At 50.3% G+C, this 18,875-nt stretch overlaps 1 protein-coding gene across 1 annotated transcript in view; it reads right to left on the reverse strand.

Moving 5' to 3' along the window:
* LHFPL2 (LHFPL tetraspan subfamily member 2) overlaps nt 1–18,052 on the reverse strand; it is a 174,351-nt gene extending 156,299 nt beyond the window's left edge. Inside the window, exons 1-2 of the mRNA XM_005211215.5 lie at nt 17,811–18,052; nt 2,640–2,740 (exon numbers count right to left, since the gene is read on the reverse strand). The gene's annotated coding sequence lies outside the window, so the exon portion shown is untranslated. The remainder of the gene's footprint in view (nt 1–2,639; nt 2,741–17,810) is intronic.
* Between the last annotated feature and the right edge of the window lie 823 nt (nt 18,053–18,875).

An 18,875-nucleotide genomic window follows, 5' to 3' on the forward strand; every position in this document is an offset into this window, starting at 1 on the left:
CAGACACCCAAGGGAGGACGTGTCATTGAGTGAGAGGGTCTGTCAGTAGCCGGTGTCTGGGTTCACACTTCCTTCAGCAATAAAGGAGCTCGCTGGTCATGGCCAACAGCAGTGGAGTCTGTGGCAGCAGATCAGTTGCTGTGTCCGCTAGTTGCCTTTGCTCTGACAGCTCCCGAATGTCTGCTCTGGATACAAGGGGCCCACTCTGGACAGTGTCTTTGAATCAAGGCCAAGCTCCAAAACAGCTACATCAAACACACATGCACGCATGTGTCCTGATACACAATTTCTACTGCTGCTGGGGCACGAGCAGTCCTCAGCAAAACCTGACCAAAAACAAACCCTGAATTGAAAGAAACACAAAGTTCAGACACTCTAAGGAAATTCAGGAACTCGATCACTACTTCTTGGACTTTCAAATTACAACGATGTGGAGTTGTCAAGATTCAGTGAGAGGGACTTCTCTGGGGGTCCAGTGGTTAACACCCTGTGCTTACACTGCAGGGCAGTACGGGATCCATCCCTGGCTGGGGAACTAGGATCCCACATGTGACACAGCTCCACCTCCCCCCAAAAAAAAGATTCAATGAGAGAGCTCTGTGAAGCGTCCCTGAACCCACACCAGTGTGTGGAAGGGGACCAACTCAGTAGCCTGACGACTTGACCTGCCTCACTTGTTTTTCTAGCCAAATTAGAATTGTTACCGGAAAACAGGGAGCACTCTGAGAATCAGAGACCTCCATGGAATTCAGTGAGTGGCTATCACCGTAAATTGACAAGCATTCCCCATGTGTCTGCCAGCATGAAGCCCAGACGCACACACCACCTTGCACTCAGCTTCTGTGGGCACAGTGCAACACAAACCAGTTGATAATATCTCAAATTCCAAAACCTACTAAAAAGCTAAAACTCACTCATACTTTAATACTCGGCTTTTATTTTTAACATCTGGGCTTTTAAATTGTAATTGTTTTCTTCACTTATCTTTCAAGTTACAATAGACAAGCTGGAGTCCATGGAGACGAGAGATCCCTGGGCAAAGCTGAAACCCTCCCTCTATTAAAGCCCTAGGAACCTTGAAGATGAACAGATTCAGGTGAGAGTCAAATTCCCTGCACGGCTTTGCCTTGCACTGATCTCTCCTGCAAGCAGCTGTATATGGATGGGACTCGGCTCCAGGTAGAAGTAACTGTGGTGTTGGGACTGCTTTTCTGCATGGGACTAGCTGGCCCGTACCTCTCCTAGGCTGTGGAAAGCACACACAGGAACCAGAAGACAACTTCTTTCCCTTTGTGTTCATGCTGCACACACCCAAACAACGCAACTGGAAAGACTGGACAATGAGTAGTGTTCACGCAGCGGCAGGATAAGAAGGCAGGAGCCAACACTCGAGACGTGCGTGAAAGTGGTCTTTGGTCCGACTTCAGTTCCCCCCGCCCCAGCTCCACCCTCGCTTCTCTGAACTCAGCCACTGGTCAGTTCCTGAAAGGACCCAGGCCCCATTCCGGCTCCAGATACAGGTGAACCACTGCCAGAGGGGTTGCTACTCCCCACCAACACGATGAAGCAAAATCCCCTCCAGGCAATCGGAGTGTCTCTCAAAGGTCCCAGCGTACTAAGGGGGACATGGAAATGCAGGATTTAAAACTTTTTATCAAAATTATGTAAACCGTACTTTAGAAATATTTTTATTTCCTCTGAGTTGTAAATTGGTCAAAGCTATGGGGTTTTTTGCCCCATTACTGCCCATAAAATCAGTTACAGGTCAGTACCGAGGCTGCCCAGGGCTCCCAGAGGCTGGTGGGCAGGACAGGTGTCTCTTCCCGCAGCCAAGGGGACTGGCAGCTTAGGGCCCCAGGCTGTCAGCTAATACCTTACTGACACTGAGACAAAACCTCCTGACTTCTTATCCTTTTCAACAGGGCTAAGAATCTAAACTCCTGCCGACTTAACATATTATGACAAATTCTCAATTACCCGTGGTAATGTGAGCAAACAGCCATGTAATGACTCCAAAAAGGCACTCTACACCTCAGTTCCCTGGCTTAGGAATACAGTATCATTTTTTGCTGCTGGTGCCTCAGGTTTGTTTACTAGGGCAATTTTTTCTTCTCAGACGAACACTCACTCATTCACCGGAAGTCTGTTCCATGCCAGGAACCATGGGAAATGGTAGCAAAAAGAACTCACAAACCAGAGGAAAAGAAGTGTTCAAACAAGCAAAGCAGAGCTGCCCACAGGCTCATGCTGTGGGCTGTGTGAGGGGAGGCGGCGAGGCGTCTGCTGGAAAGGACTGTGCTCCGAATACCCTCTCCTTCAGACAGTTTGTAATAACAAGTGGAACATGAGCTGAGTTCTAAACGAGGAAAAGGAGTTCTAAACTACCAACTCAAATGGAGAGGAGAAGGGTGCCCAGCAAAGAGTACTGGGTGGCCAGCAACGCGCAGGAGAAAGCCAGGCAGGTCAGTAAATATCGTCACCAGATAACTCAATGGGGCAGGTGACCACTTCATACCTTTCTTAGAGGAGCTGCCTTAAATATTTAAGGGTCTTCTTTTTAATGCATGGGGTGGTTATCAGAGTGCATGGCACAGCTCAAGTTTTCCCACAAGCAGCCTGAAAATGAAACAACCCCTTACCTGTATGGGGAGGAGCGAAGATAAGGCTGTGAAGAGAGTGGTCCCTGATGAGATGTAAAAACCACAGGCCAGCTGTGACTCAAGTGTGCTTCCCAGGTTCCCTGAAAAACGAGAGAGGGCCTTTTGTTACCTTGGAATAGCCAGTCCTGGAAGAGTCCCAGTAAAGACCCACAGACCCTGCCCAAGGCTCCTTGGTCTCAGAGCACCTGACCAACGTCACCCGGCCAAGGGGTTGGTGAGAAGTGGGTGAGAATCCTGGTGTTTATAACTCAGCGGGAGGATAACGGTAAGCCAGGCGCTAACCCAGTTGTGTCTTGGTTTCCTCCCCTGGCAGGGCTATCTCACAGAATGATCCAGAAGGTCTTCAATGCCTGGGCACCATGCCACGCCTGGAGTCACATGAATGACCATGTCACGGTCTCCTGCCCTCAGGGAGCTGACAGGCCACAGAGACAGGGAAGTAAAGGCAAAGTAATCAGGACCTTGATGCAGCTGAGGAGAGCTGAAGTGAGGAAAACAGGAGATGATGCAGAGCCTTTGCAGAGGCAGCTGCTGATCCCAGAGAGGACAAAGGGCACTCCCCAGAGCAGGTGACGGCTAAGCTGAGGTCTGATCAGCAAGAGTTGACCAGGCTGCAGCATACCAGGCAGAGCCAACAGCAAAAGAGGTGCCCAGGGAGCCAGAGAACCTAGTGAGTTCACAAGCACAAGGAGTACTTCAGAGCCCAAGAGGGAGATGGAGGTCATTTTAGCAGAGTTTGGACTTGCTCTTAAGGCCAATGGGCAGCCCATGAAGGGTCTCCTGTAGGAGAGTGGCCCGTTCCTGAAAGCTCTCTGTAACATCAGAGAGAAGGAACTGGAAGGAGGCAAGGAATGCTCCCCTCAGACACCCCAAATGCCACATCCCTGGTCGGCTGCGGAGCTGACCAGGAGAGAAGGCCCCAGGCAAGAGGACAGGGCCAGAGCTCCCTCCATGAACCACTGCTTTCAAGTTACAGCCGCCTCCGGAATTAGGTGATTCTACCCAGCAGGCCCCCTGCCAGGCGCAGTCTGCTTGTCCCAACACACCCTCCAGGAATGGAAGAACGCCTGGTGTCACGGTGTTTCTTGACATGCCTTAGACCAGTGGCTCCGGTATCACCTGGGGACATGTCGGAAAAGCCAACTCTCGGCCGACCCCAGACCTAGAGACTCCGCATCTCAGGGAGCGGGGCCCAGCCCCTGTGGGTTAACCAGGTTCCAGGTGATTCTGATGCTCTGCCCAAGGCAGCAAGCACTAAGTGGGAGACAGTGCCAGTCCTGGGGGCCAGAGCACAGGGCACAGAGCTGACCCGGCCTGCTACCTCAACAGAGCCACCATGTGCAAGGCCTTGCACTCTGCAGGGCCTGTGATGTCTATTTATGCTTAAAGGGAACCATACAAGCGGGTTTTACTGATGCTTAGACCGTTCCCAGCCCTGTGGACCACGGGCCCACCTCGGGGTGGGAACCCGGTGCTCTGGGAGAATTCCATTTCCCTGAGAGATGCCCCACCCTCTTCTGCTGCCCTTGTTTGTTTCAGGCAAAGGAAACTCCAGCTACAAGTTTCTCCTCCAGCCTCCAGAGAGGGAATCGGACCACTCCAGAAAAGCAACAGTGAAGCCATCCAGAAAGCTCCCGCGGTTTTATGAAGGGTCGAGTTTCTTTCTGTAGTATGGAACAAACTCTGTGGTTACAGAGCTCCCAGGCCCAGAAGCCATAACATAATTCAAGGCTGAAAAGGGATCCATTTGTTGCCTTTCTCTTTGAATATCTATCTTCTCTATAAGAAAAGAAATTAACCCCTCCCCACCAAAAAAAGTTTTTGTAAGGAGCAAGCAGATTCTCACATGCTTCCTTATGTTTCTATAGCCCTTACTTTTCTTCATCAGTTCAGGTCAGTCGCTCAGTCGTGTCCAACTCTCGTGTCCAACTCTTTGCGACCCCATGAATCACAGCACGCCAGGCCTCCCTGTCCATCACCATCTCCCGGAGTTCACTCAGACTCACGTCCATTGAGTCGGTGATGCCATCCAGCCATCTCATCCTCTGTCGTCCCCTTCTCCTCCTGCCCCCAATCCCTCCCAGCATCAGAGTCTTTTCCAATGAGTCAACTCTTCTCATGAGGTGGCCAAAGTATTGGAGTTTCAGCTTTAGCATCATTCCTTCCAAAGAACACCCAGGGCTGATCTCCTTTAGAATGGACTGGTTGGATCTCCTTGCAGCCCAAGGGACTCTCAAGAGTCTTCTCCAACACCACAGTTCAAAAGCATCAATTCTTTGGCGTTCAGCTTTCTTCACAAAAGGCCAAAAAATGGGGTCCAAGACATAAAAACAATGTTCACGCCTACCCAGACCATGGGGACAAGCTGCCCACTTCAGTTACACTCAGCTGCTGGGGGGTGCCCCTCTGGCCAAGGCCACAGACAGGGGGCTAAGCCGTAGGGCCTTGTAACAGGTCAAGGAACCCAGCGTGGTCCGGGGGCCAGTGAAGACCCCACACGCCCAGCACACAAGGAATGCTGCAGAAATCCCCACTGCCTTCCCTGGGGACTGCACCCCACGTCTGCACACTCCAGCTCTCCAGGTTCACTTGGAGAGCAGAAACCTTTCTGCCCCTCTGAGGGCCACTTCCCATCAGTTTTGAGGACGGCTTGACTCTTCAGAGACCCCCACGCCACCTGGAACGTGCTTTAGGGTATAGTCTTTCTCTCTCATATCTGCAAACAATATTTACAGCTCCTGGCTGGCTAAAAGAAACCTGAACTCAGCCCTTCTGAAGCTTGTCTTGAGTGGTTCGGATTTTCAGAACAGCATGGAGACGGTGGGGAGAGGCAACCTCCTCACTTGCCCCTGCCCACCTGATGCCCGCACCTGTTGGGACCTGTGACATGCCCCACGTGCCTATTCACCTGTCCTCCACACCCTGCCAGCCACGCTGAAGACAGCGGCTCTTTCGCCATCTCCCCACCAAGACTGTAAAGCTCCGTAAGTAGCCAGCTAAGTGCACGTTAAATAAATGACTGACCACATGAACATACAGACTCAACTAGAATAAGAATTTCAGGCCTGGGTTCATCCCCTCACCTCCTCTTGCCCAAACAAGTGAAATGACTTGCCCAAGGCCACAGAGCAACTAACAGCTGGGAGAGGCTTCTCAGTGCGTTCTCACACCCACGGGCTATGTTCTCACCTTTCCTGGGTCCCCGTAAATCATCATCCCTTGCAGACCAAGGCATTTTATTTGTGATAAGAAAAACTTCATTTTTGTGTGTTTTTGAGCTCCTGCCCAAGAACACAGAGGACCATCTTGTGAATCTTAAAATGTGGGGTACTATACCCAAACTGAGGACAGGAGCGGGACTCCGGGGATAGCAGTGCCAGGGAACGGCTGTGGGTCGGGGAGTGGGTCAGTCTTCGTAATCGTTAGCACAGTTCTGGTCCCTGGGATGTAACAACACTTGTAACTTCGCTGTTGGTCAAGCAGTGTGGCAAAAAAGACTCTCCCCACCATCTCCACACTGTTCTGAAAATCCGAACCACTCAGACAAGCTTCAGCTGGGCACCAGAAGGGCTGGGTTCAGAGTTTCTTTTAGCCAGCCAGGAGCTGAAAATATTGTTTGCAGATATGAGAGAGAGAGACTATACCCTAAAGCACGCTCCAGGTGGTGTGGGGTCTCTGAAGAGTCAAGCCCTCCTCAAAACTGATTGGCAAATGGTCCTCAGTGGGGCAGGAAGGTTTCTGCTGCTGGACAAGTTCTCCTGATCAGCAGGTACAGAGCCTGGATCATTTCCTGAATTTCTCTCTCAAAATTTAATAGACAGGGGGGTAAGTGCAACAAAATCTCAAGCTCGATTGCAGAGTTTAATCTTAACTTTCCTGTCTGGATCATCTGGTTTTCATTACAACTGGTCAGGAACATGTGACATGGCCACATTAGATAGAAAGAAGGGTGCCAGGTGCAGAGACAGTGAAGCTCCTATTACACACAAATCGAGTGAGTGAGAACGACTCCTGCTCAGCGCCCTCCCAGGTATCCTGGGCTCCCCCGGACACCGGAGCTGCCCTGCAGGGCCCCTCCAGTCGCCCCTGACAGCCCTGCCCCAGCCCTGCTCTGCCCACACAGTGCCCACAGTTCACCCCATCCGAGTCTACTCTCTTCACACCTTCATCTTCACTGGCATTTTATGAAACTGTTAAGGGCTTCCCTGGTGGTTCAGCTGGTAAAGAAAGTGAAAAGTGAAGTGAAAGTGAAGTCGCTCAGTCGTGTCCGACTCCTTGTGACCCCATGGGCTGTAGCCCATCAGGCTTCTCAGTCCATGGGATTTTCCAGGCAAGAGTACTGGAGTGGGTTGCCATTCCCTTCTCCAGGGGATCTTCCTGACCCAGGGATTGAATCAGGGTCTCCTGCATTGTAGGCAGACACTTTACCCTCTGATCCACCAGGGAAGCCCCAGCTGGTAAAGAATCTGCCTATAATGTGGGAGACCCAGGTTTGATCCCTGAGTCAGGAACAGCTACCCATTCCAGTATTCTGGCCTGGAGAATTCCAAGGGGCTGCAAAGAGTCAGACACAACTGAGGGACTTTCAATCACTTCACTTCCTGTTAAGGCCTAAGTAATCAATGTAGTACCTGTTCTGTGGATGCTTACATGTTGAATAAGATGTTTAAAGAGAACCATTTCACCCAAATTCCTCTAATGGTAAAATTCTAGGTATGACAGTAAGTGAACTCCAGCTTTTAGATACAGAGCCCCTTCCACACTCCTCCAATCCCATCACACTGACCATTTCCCACTTCATTTGTTTCATAAGCTGACCCTCCCCTACAGTGGAGTAAGACAGACCCTGCTCTGGTAGAAATGGAGGTTAACATCGACATAATAATGTGCAAAGTCCAGCTTCTCAGTCTGTCAATTCACCTGGGTAAGAACCAAACTCTGTGGGGGATGATGGACCCTTCTCCTTTCATTTCTGGTCAGCGCTTACTTAAGAAGGGAATATGCTAACATTATCTCCAGAGTCTGCACCTAAGCAGGGGAGAGTGTGGGAGAAGTCAGCCTCAGGACATTCCTTTCTCTGTAGAAGCCCGAAGTGCATATCCCAATATCTCCAAGAATGTCCCAAAGCATTTAATAATCAGTATCTGTAACACCTTCCTAAAAATAACGGCTTCAGAACTGACTCTTACACCGTTGACAAAGGACTCTCTGATTTGGTCCCATCCAAGATTAGAAAGAGCCTTACTGTAACATGTGTCAAGATAAAAACTGAAGTGGGTCCAATGGGATAAAAGCCAGCCCTTCACAACCAAGTATCTGAGAGGCCAAGAAAAGAACAGGTAAGGGAGGCCCCCAGACATGGCTGATAACACAGGCTCAGATAGACAGGTTTCCATTGATGTTCCTCGAAAGTGGGATTTCAAGAACCTGCTCAATTATAAAAACCATCTAGAGAGTCTGTAAAACGTTCAGATTCCCAGGACCCGTACCAAACCAACCAACTCAAAGCTCCAGGGTGGGGTCTGAAACACATCCAGGGAGTACCCAGCAGAGGGTCAGGAGAGTTTCATAAGTAACATTCCACAGCAAACAATATGTAACTTTTTAAAACATTGTAGTCATATAAATTCAAAGTGATAAGGTCCATGAGAAAAAGCAGGCTTAATTGGAGGAAGTTAGAGCCTTCTTTATGTAGTTAAAATTATGGAACATAATCATCAAGTAATGAGGAAATCAGTTTAATTAAAACGTAGCATAAAACAAAACCTCTCCCTTTAGCTTAACCATATTCCACCTGGAAGACCATCCACGACCTCCTTCCCCACTTGAGGGCGGAAGGCAATCCCCGCACAGCTGCTCGGGGCTGTTACAGACCGCACTGGCAGTGACCGGGCTGAGGGCCCTCAGGGCAGTCCCAGTAAAGAAGCAGGCATCAGTCTCTCAATCAGGACCCACTGTGCCCTCCTGCTCGGGCCTTCACAGGACTCAGCCTCCAGCTGACCATCCCACAGCCTTCGTCGTGGTCCAGCCTCATGTGAGGCCTTGCTCCTCCAAATCTGCTCCACAGAAGCAGCAGTGCCAGGCTGACAGGAGAACGCCAGCAACGCAGAATCCCAGGGCCCGCCCGGCCTGCTTACTCAGAATCTGCGACTAAACAAGATTTCAGGCTCTTCCTGTGTCCATTCAAGTCTGAGAAGCCCTGCTTTAAAGCCTGGAGAGGGCCTCCATCGGTACTTTCACCCACCTGGGGAATACCCAGCTCACCAGCCCACCCACTTGGGCTCCAGCCTCTAAGAGGCCTTCTTCCCTCACGATCCTTACTCAAGTCTTGTCAGACTCGCTTTGTCTCGGGGCCAGATCACTGTCAGCAGAGCCCAGTGACAGCTGACAATCCAAAGCCCAACCTTAAGGAGGTGGTAAGTACTGACCGTCTCCTACATCCTCATCTGGCTCCTCCATCTGTCCGCCTCCCTGGAGAGGCAGGACTATGGATCCCGTGACCGCAAGTCAGTAGAGACAAGCCAAAGTCAAACAATACTGTGGAACGCGGGCTCTCGGTCCCAGCACGATGTTAATGAGGTTGAGGTCACAAGCAGATTAGCTTCCTCTGTATCTTGGCACGGACTCCAGCCCTCTGCCCTCTGGCCGCCTACAAAGGCTGACACGCCCCTGGTTACTACGAGGAGGACTAGAAGAGGCTGAACAGAGCAGGGGCAGAAAAGGATGCAAAGACCTTGGACGGCTGGGGAATGAATGAATTGAGGAATGACAGTCAGCTCAGAGGGGTGGCTGACGTGACAGATGACCGGCGAGAGCTCAGAACCATCGAGCAGGCTGAACAATACACATCAGGATGAGAAAGCTGAAAGCTGACAAGAAGAAACGGGAAGTCCTAAGGTCAAGATTTTAAAAATCAAATACACGTATGGAAGCTAGGGGAAATCTAAGTTCTTATTTTAAAAGTTTTATTTTAAAACCTTTAAGTTATCATTTTAAAAGGTTTAAATTTTTTTTTTTTTTAAATGCAAGTGTTGGGGAGTTCGCCGGTGGTCCAGTGGCTAAGACTGTGTGCTCCCAATGCAGGAGGCCCAGGTTTGATCCCTAGTCAGGAAGCATGGGCTCTCTAGGTCCCACTGACATGCTGCAACGAAGACCCAATGCAGCTCAATAAATTTTTTTTTTTAATGCAAGTTTTGTTGACTAATGTAGCTAAGAAAGCTAACATACGTAGGGCCCATAGATCAAGGGGAGCACTGGTCCCTGTGTAGCACAGCGAGCGGACTATCCTCAACTGACCCTCGGCCACCTGTCCACACAGGTGTATACACAACCTGTCACACTTCTTCATGGCTGCCACCTCTTGGGTTCTTACTTCTCAGCGTGGCTGGCCTCTGTACCTGACTCCCGCTCTTTATGGCTTTGGCTTATAGTTTAAGCATCCCTCATACCAGCTGAGCTCTGTTTGATGCCACCCTTTCTTTACTAATCAAGAAAAGAACTACAGATCCAAGCACAAACTGGGAAAAGCACATTAAAAAGAAAAAGAAAAAGACAACCTAAGCAACCTGTTTACCAAAAGGATTTGACTCCAAAAAGACCTATAGTCACCTGCGTGAGCAGGCACACCAGAGTACATATTACAGCATGGATCTGTGCAGAATCAGTAATTAGGTCGGTAAATTATGAGCTTCCAGTACAGAAAAGCCCTGAAAATGGCTACTAGACGGATGAGCAAATGACAGGGTAAGCATCTGTTTAGACATACTGCCCTATGTAGAATCATCTTCTAGGAATGGTGTGATGGTTTCATTGCTCAGTAAGTGTCCAACTCTTGAAACCCCATGGACTGTAGCCCACCAGGCTCCTCTGTCTGTGGGATTCTCCAGGCAAGACTACTGGAGTGGGTTACCATTCCCTTCTCCAGGGGATCCTCCCAACCCAGGGATCGAACCCAGGTCTCCTGCGCTGCACGTGGTATCTAGCACTGCAGGCAGATTCTCTACTGACTGAGCCACCAGGGAAGCCCCAGGAATACACAGATAGCCGTTAAAAAAAAAAAATGGATGTGATTTTAGATTGTTTCTGAAGTTGTGAGTGGTGTTTTCCTTAAGTGTCTATTTCATATACAAATGGTAGTCATTTATACACACACAAACACTGCTTACTTGTAGTTGCCAGATTGGCCAGCATATTCTTTCTAGTTTCAGAAAACGTGATTCCTAGGGGTGAGAAAAAAGTTATAAAATTTTCAAAGGTAAATTTGTCTGGAGTAATAAGTGCATTGTGTACGGCTTACCTGAAGATTAAAAGAGACTACTGTCCATGCAGTTATAGGCATCTTTAAACAACTGGCGAACTGCCTCCAAACAGGAAAAAGACAAGTGAAATTCACCCAACAGCAGCCCACCTCGGGAGAAAGGAAGCTTGAACTTCAGGTGCCCTTGACAACACAGCGCGGTGTGGAAAGAAAGAAAATGCTGAACAATAGAATCAGCAGAGGAAGGACAATCCCTTTAATTTTCCGGGAATGTGAGGAGGTTGATGCTAAAGGGATATTTAAGATTTCATTGCTGGCTTGAGTTCTGCTAAACAACTGAAAAAGAAACAAAAAAAACACCAAAACTCACACATCAGTAGAGTATATTTATACACATATATAAGTAGATAGGTCTGGCGGGCTGGGGGCTAGCCCTGAGCAGCCTTGATTAAAACAGGAGAGAAGGAAAATGTGGGCCAAGATTCTTCTTAATTTGGCATGGCTAGCTGTCAGTTTAAAAGATTTAATAGATATTTATGACAAATAGAACATCTGTGTTCCTGTTGATGGACTTAGGACACTGGGGTGATTCACTGTCTCAAGCTAACCCAGTCCAAAGCAGGAACTCCTAAGAAGATAATACTTCCTCAGATCTCAGTGATACTTTATTGTGATTGTGCTGCTAAGTACGGCTATCATCTTGATTTTATACACTTTCATCAGCCTTTTTGGAGAAGGAAATGGCAACCCACTCCAGTATTCCTGCCTGGAGAATCCCATGAACAAAGGAGCCTGGTGTGCTACAGTCCATGGGGTCACAAAGAGTCAGACACAACTGAGTGATTAACACACACACACACAGGTAGATATTTAATTTGGTACATACCGATCAGACACATTTAGATATCGAAGTGAAATGCCTCTCAGATCACACTTCACAGTGTTTATGAAACATACAAAGGGAACCGACGGGAAGGAGTGGGTTCTTCCCTGCTATTGGGAGGAAGGGGCCCCATTCTGGCCCTGGGTCACAGAACTCAGTCCTGGTCATGTTCCTCCACAACTACATTTACAACAAATAGGAATTTCAAGTCTTCTTAAAGACAGAGACCGGCTTTACCATGGACATAGCACAGACGTAAGGAGGTATGCAGCGCTGTGGCCAAAACTGCTGATACGGTGTTTTGCGCAAAGAACAGAAAAAAACACCAACTGTTTTGTTCTGTTTTTTTTTTTTTGTTTTTTTTTTTAGGTAGCATGCTATTTTTTAAAAATCTGAAAAACAGAAAAATAAAGAAAGTAGTCATCTGTAACTCCATGAGTCCAAAATAACCAGAATTTTAGCCTACCTCCTTCAGAATGACGTCAATCATCAGACTGACGATGATTAATAATTCCACTGACTGTACCCTAAATCCACAGCAGTAAGAGAAGTAACAGCTAAACACAAATCAAATAGCATGCCTGCCCTTTAACAGGTCTTCACTGGGGCCTACTTTGCACATGTATGTTTATTACACAAATGAAATGAAATTCAAGTTAACAGCCTCTTGAGGGCCATATTGTGTATCTGCTAAGTCATGTCCAGCTCTTTGTGACCCCATAGACTGTAGCCCGCCAGGCTCCTCTATGGAATATTCCAGGCAAGAATGTTGGACTGGGTTGCTCTTTCCTACTTCAGAGGATCTTTCCAATCCAAGGATCGAACCCACATCTCTTGAGTCTCCTGCATTGGCAGGCAGGTTCTTTACCACTACAGCCACCTAGGAAGCCCTTAGGGCCACGTGGTAACTTCAAAATAGGAGGCAGATAAGCCTTGTCGCAGGTAGACACAGAAACAGTAGCTCTCCAAGTATTCAATACAAGTTCTCAAGGTGCCTAAAGATTCGGTTCCCAGAGAAACCCTTCTCCTGGCAGATGACCAGTCCCACCGTGGTGGGAGGAGTGTGTTCCGGACTCTCTTTTCTTTATTTTTAAATTTTTTAATTGAAGGATAATTGCTTTACAGAATCTTGTGGTTTTCTGTCATACATCAACAAGAATCAGCCATAGTTACACCCATGTCCCCTGCCTCCCGAACCTCCCTCCCATCTCCCTCCCCACCCACCCTTCCAGTCTGTCACAGAGCCCCTGTCTGAGTTCCCTGCAGACTCTCTCTTCTTAAGAAAGACATTAACCCCATCCCAGGGGCTCCACCCTTATGACCCCATCTAAACCACATTACCTTCCCAAGATGCTGCCTCCAAAGACCATCACCATGGGGGTCAGGGTTTGTACCAAGGAATTCTGGTAAGAATACGGTCCATCTGGAATATGTGGATGTCCTGGGGGTGGCGGATGATCAAATATATCAGTTGTACATCCTAGCTACTAAATACGTTCAGAGCCTTCCTATGTACATCCCTCTAGACTATCTCGGTTCAAAACAACACAAACAGATCTCACCAAGTCGGCAAAATAACGCCAGTAAGAGTCTGCTCACTGAAGGCCAGAGTTAGGGGCTTGATTAGCCCCTGTTAGGCTAATTGAAAGGATTAAAGAGAAAAATTCAGTTACAAGGACACAGATTACTCTCACCCTGAACACTATTCAGTAAACCTCAAGAGGCCAGTCAACCACTGACCATTACTGTAAAAATAACTCCACCTTTCATCTCCACTTCCAGACTTCTCTTCCCTACCTGTGGATCCAATGCTCTGGTGGGCATCTCTCCCCAGAAGGCTCACAGCTCAGCTGTGGAGTCAATGAACTCATTCCTCCTCGCCATAGCTGCTCACCTCAGTGAAAGGCGCCATGTCCCAGCCCAGTCACCCTGGGCTCCCTCTTACTAAGAGCCCAGCCCTTAGTAAGGAAGTGTGGTCCGCCTCTCCAGGCCTCTCCCACTTTCCCTCACTAAGCCCCACCAGGGTTCCGACACGAGCCCACCAGCTCACCTGCTATTCCCAGCCCTGGCCTCTTGCCATCGAGCCCACCTAGAGTTCCTTCTAAACCACAGTCTGATCACATCAACCACCTGCTTCAACAGGTCAATTCACCCGCTCATTCCCCATCTTCCATACAGCTTTCACGATGAAGTTCAGACTCCTCAGCTCAGCATCCAAGATCCAACGCCCACCGGGACTTCCCTACACAACTTTGCCTCTAGTCCAAGCAGCTACTCTCAGTGCCCTGATGACCTTATACCATTTCAAGCCTCAGACTCCAGACATATGCATTCTTATTGTACCAGGTATCACTGTAACCTTAAAAGTAACGGGAAAACAAGCAACCTTGAAGCTGCATAAAGGACCAACTATCCACCCTCCCCTTTACTCTCCAGCCCTGCCTCCTGTCAGCTTCCCAGGCAGTGCTAGTGGTAAAGAACCCACCTGCCAGACCAGGGTCCTCCTGAACACAATCTGGGTTTTATAAGCTGATGATCAGATCTGACCTTTGATTCCTTCTTCACCTTTTGAAGGCTGTGAAGTCTCACTCCTGAGTAAAACCCCTACTTGTTCTCCTGGCATATTGGCTGGTGATTCTACTCAAATAGGACACATACTTTATTATAAAGCACAGAAAGAAACAGGCCCCCTTTTCTTCCTTCTCCCTGTAGAGGACCCATAAGACCAGCTGCCCGCAGCCGCCACCACCAGCCAGATCGCCTCTCTCCAAGCTGGCTGGCCTGTAGAAGAGTAGCGCGCCCAGCACACTGCTTGCCCAGCACAGGCACTTCGAAACAAAATGAGAGCTTCTCTAGTTTCCGGAGCTCCTTCCCACACAGAGCCTGCTTCTCCAGCCAGCATGAGCACTCTGTGAGTGGAGAGGCCTGCTCTTGGTTTCTGTTACCAGACGTCAGAACAGAGCCTGGCCCACCAGAGAGGTTACTGGGTATCTATGAATGACTGGATAAAAGAACGGATGAATGAGCAAACAGGCACGCCACCTGCCCCCTCCCCCAAATTAGAAAAGCAATATGCTCCCCAGCTCCAAAACTACTGTTTTGCTAAGGATGTCTTTTGTTCATTCGGCAACGAGGTACAACTTTAGGAAGACCTAGGCAATGGACTATTAACCCCAAGACATACTTTGAAGGTGCTTTTTGGAATAAATTCTTGAGATCAGGTATTTGGTTACTATTTGTATCTTTCTAAGAGCAATGAACACTGAGTAAAACATTGCTTTAGAATTCCCAAGAGAGACACCATATCCACTTTTTCCCTCAAATAAATGTCTATATTTGCTTCATGGGACCTGAGAAGGTGCCCTTGCAAGCGAGCAGTGAGGCTGAAGTGCGGCCCACAGCTGTCTCAGGTCCTCAGACCCCCACAGAACCTGCACTACACATTCCTCACAATTGGAGTCCCAGAAAAGGCTGGCCTGAGGGGCCAAGAGCATGCAGCCCGTAAGTTCTAGAAAGATCAAATGTGTCTGACAGTGGGCTGCTGGGGGCACAGGGACAGCCTCAATGGAGGCCAGCCATCAACCATCCTGGTAACCTGGCTCTTTGAATGGCACTGCTTTTTCCCGGGCATTTGAAGTACTAGACGAACACCATTAACATTTTCTGAGCACTTACTCAGTGTGATGCACCACCCTAAATTCTATATGAAAGTACATAATCACAGTTAAACTTCACGGTGATTCTTTGACTTGAACTTTATCATCATCATTTCACAGGCACAGAAACCAATGCTGAGAGAAATCAAATAACTTGTCCCAGGTTCCGGTAGAAAGTGACACCTCTGGGAACCCAACAGCCCCAATCTGTATCTCCTATATTTTGGTCTCCTATTTTGTCAATTCTTTGCAATAAAGAAGTTGTGTTTGTGAGTGTGTGTGTGTGTGTTAGTTGTTTCAGTTGTGTCCAACTCTTTGCAACCTTAGGGACTGTAGCCCTCCAGGCTGCTCAATCCATAGGGATTCTCCAGGCAATAACACTGGAGCGGTTGCCACTTCCTCCTTCAGGGTATCTTCCCCACCCAGGGATTGAACCTGTGTCTCTTATGTCTCCTGCATTGGCAAGCCTGTTCTTTACCACTAGCACCACCTGGAAAGCACAATAAAGAAGTTGAGAAGCTGTAAATGTTTTGCATTAAAAATGGGTAGTTTTCTATATATTTTCTATCTTCTCCTACCTTGGACTTTTCCTCCCTGCCCTTCCTAAACACTGCCCGCAGGAAAATCTCTGCAGTCAGTCAATCGGCACATCTGAGGCCCATCCATGTGCATAAATAGCATAGATTACTTTTTCCAGAAGGCACTTGTTTTGTCCTAATCCACAAAGATTCGTTTTTTTCTTCCTAAAGACAAATTACTGGTTTGTGTATCCTGACGCAAATTATATTAGATTCAAGAATGTTCATTTGCAGTGTAATTATTCTTCCTAATTGGACTGCTCTGAAGATAAACGATTTCCCCTCCCCACTCCCATCCTGCAAGACACACTGTCTTTTTCCCTGGAGTAAAATGTTTGCTGCACCCTTTGCAAACACACCATAACTATCCACATGATCTGCCCTCTGTGTGACCACTCAGGAAAAATATTATTGTAACAGTGGGTTTTATCTGGTATTACCTCAAACTGCTCCAACATTATTTTCTCAGAATCAGATCTCTGACAAAGATTAATAACAAGTCTATCACAGTACGATAGCAAATAGAAATGAGAATCTTAGCTTTTCTTTCTTTTCCCTATCTTTAAAACATTTCATCTCCCTACCCACCAGCATGTGTTTCCTATCTCTTACATGTGCAAGAGAGAAGTCGTTTTTTTTAAAGAGGACCCGTAGCAAAGAGTCAGGAATAGTCGGGAAAGAGCAATACCAAGGTAATTAGCATCCGTCATCGCTCAAACCTGGCGCCGGTGGAGCGCTCAAGCCAACGGGTGAAGCAAAAGCAACGTGCGGACGAGAAACGTCTCTCGCAACTCAACTCGATTACTCAGGTTGAACTCCCAGCGGCCGGCTCTATACACCCCGCCCCCCATACCTCTGCCCGTTCTGGCTCCAACACAGACTTGTCTATAGAGGCCGCTTTGCGATTTCAGACTGAAGGTCTACTTTTATACGTGGGTCACTGATGGCAATCTAGATGCACGCACAGGATCACAGTATCCGCAAAATACAGGAAATGGCCCGGGTGGGAGTGAGGATGGGGGTGAGGGGTAAGACTTCGGCTTTCCTCTCAGTTACTCCCATTGAGGAAACCAGCTGAAGGATTCTCATAAAACTCATGACCCTCCTGAAACAAGAGAAAAAGTGAACAGGATGGAAGAAAACGCTTTCTCCCTTCCGAGTTCAAAGGACTTAGACCGCTGAATGAAAGGGGGGTGGGGTGGGGGGGGGGATTGCACACACACACAACTTCGTGCCTGAAAACATCCAGAAACCCGTAAGAGTTTACCCCATCCCTGAGCTCAGCCCAGCCCGCCCAGATGTGGTCTTCGCCCTCCACGCCCACCTCCCTCCTCCTCCAGCCCTCACCCCCGATCCCTGTGCTGCCCACAAAAATGCAGCCCAGATCTGAGCAGCAGCTGACGTCTGCGGCCGGCTTGACCCGCACACCGCAGGCCAGGCCCGCGCGGGCGACCACCGGGCGGCCCCGGGCGCCGAGTCCGGAGTCAGCTGCACCCGGGACCCGCGCCGCCCGAAGCACGCCTGCGGCGGCGAGAAAGCTGGGCTCGCGCCGACTTCCCGGCAAATCGTCTTTCCAGGCACAACTTTTTTTCCACTTCTGCGGCGGGCGGTCGCGGCTGCCAGAGACGAAGCGGCGTTCCCTCCTTCCCCAGCGTCCGGCACCCGTCCCGCCAGCACCTCCCCGGCCCCGGTCCGCCTTCCGCGCGGGCTCGGTGGGCGCCGCGCCGGGTGCCCCGCGGGCCGAGGCTGCGCGCGGGCCCCGCCGCCCCGACTCACCCGGTCCCGGCTCGGCGTCCTCGGCTCCGAGCCGCGGCTCCCCGTTACGCCTCCCCGCAGCCACCTCTCGGTCTCTCCGGCCCCGCCGGGCGCGCGGGGAAGAATTAGGAGGAGGAGGGCGGAGGGAGGAGGCGGGAGGAGGGGGCGCGGGCGGGAGGGAGAGGGTCCCGGGCGCGGGAGGCGGCGGCGGCGAGGCGAGAGCGCCGACCTCGGCCGCCGCGGGGCTAGCAGGCTGGGAGGGGACGGGGGGGCGGGGGCGGAGAGAGGAGGCGGCCGCCGAGCCTCCCTGCCCAGGGCCCGGCCCCGCGCCGCCGCCCAGTCACCCTCGCCGCCGAGCCCTGCTCCCGGCCGGCGTCCGGGGAGGGGTCGGGCCCGGGGCTCTCCCGGCGTGGGGCGGGGCGGACGGCCGAAGCCCGGCCTCCTGGGCGGAGTGTCCCGCGGGGCCCCAGGGGTGTGGGCGCAAGGGGATCCCCGCGAGGAGGGGAGGAGGCCCCGGGGCCTGGGAGCGCGGTGTCTGCGCCCGTCGGGCGGCGGTGGCGAGGCCGGCGAGGGTCCCCCGAGCTGGGCCCGGGGAGCTCCCGGCGCGGTTTCGGAAAACCGTCTCCAGGAGTCGGGAGGACGCCCTCCGCCCGGCCGGAGGAGGCGGGGAACCGCGGAGTCGGGGGTGAGGCGGCTGGCCCTGGGGCTCCCGGAGCGGTTCCCCAGGTGGGAAGGTTGTCCGTGCTCTGATCCTGGAGGATCCAAAGTCGGAGGATGGGGTGGGGGTGCCTGGACCCCCATCCTCTCCTTCCCCTCCCAGAGTCGAGAATCCGCGCGTCAATTTCCTTGCCCTGTGAATTTCTAAGACAGAAAACTCAGTGCAAACAGCCACAAAGAATATATGTAAATTGCTTGCTTGAGATCCTGAAACATCCTCCCCTGAACTTAAAATACGGTTTCGGAGTGAATTTCGAAGGCCCTTTATCTAATAGTCTGGAAGGGCATCCTTGTCCAGAGAGGGGACTCACGAACTGACGCCCCCAGAGTGGGAGCAAAGAGCCCAGGGTTAAATGGTCAGAAATTAAG

This window comes from Bos taurus, chromosome 10 (assembly GCF_002263795.3).
Source record: "Bos taurus isolate L1 Dominette 01449 registration number 42190680 breed Hereford chromosome 10, ARS-UCD2.0, whole genome shotgun sequence".
Taxonomy (NCBI): domain Eukaryota; kingdom Metazoa; phylum Chordata; class Mammalia; order Artiodactyla; family Bovidae; genus Bos; species Bos taurus.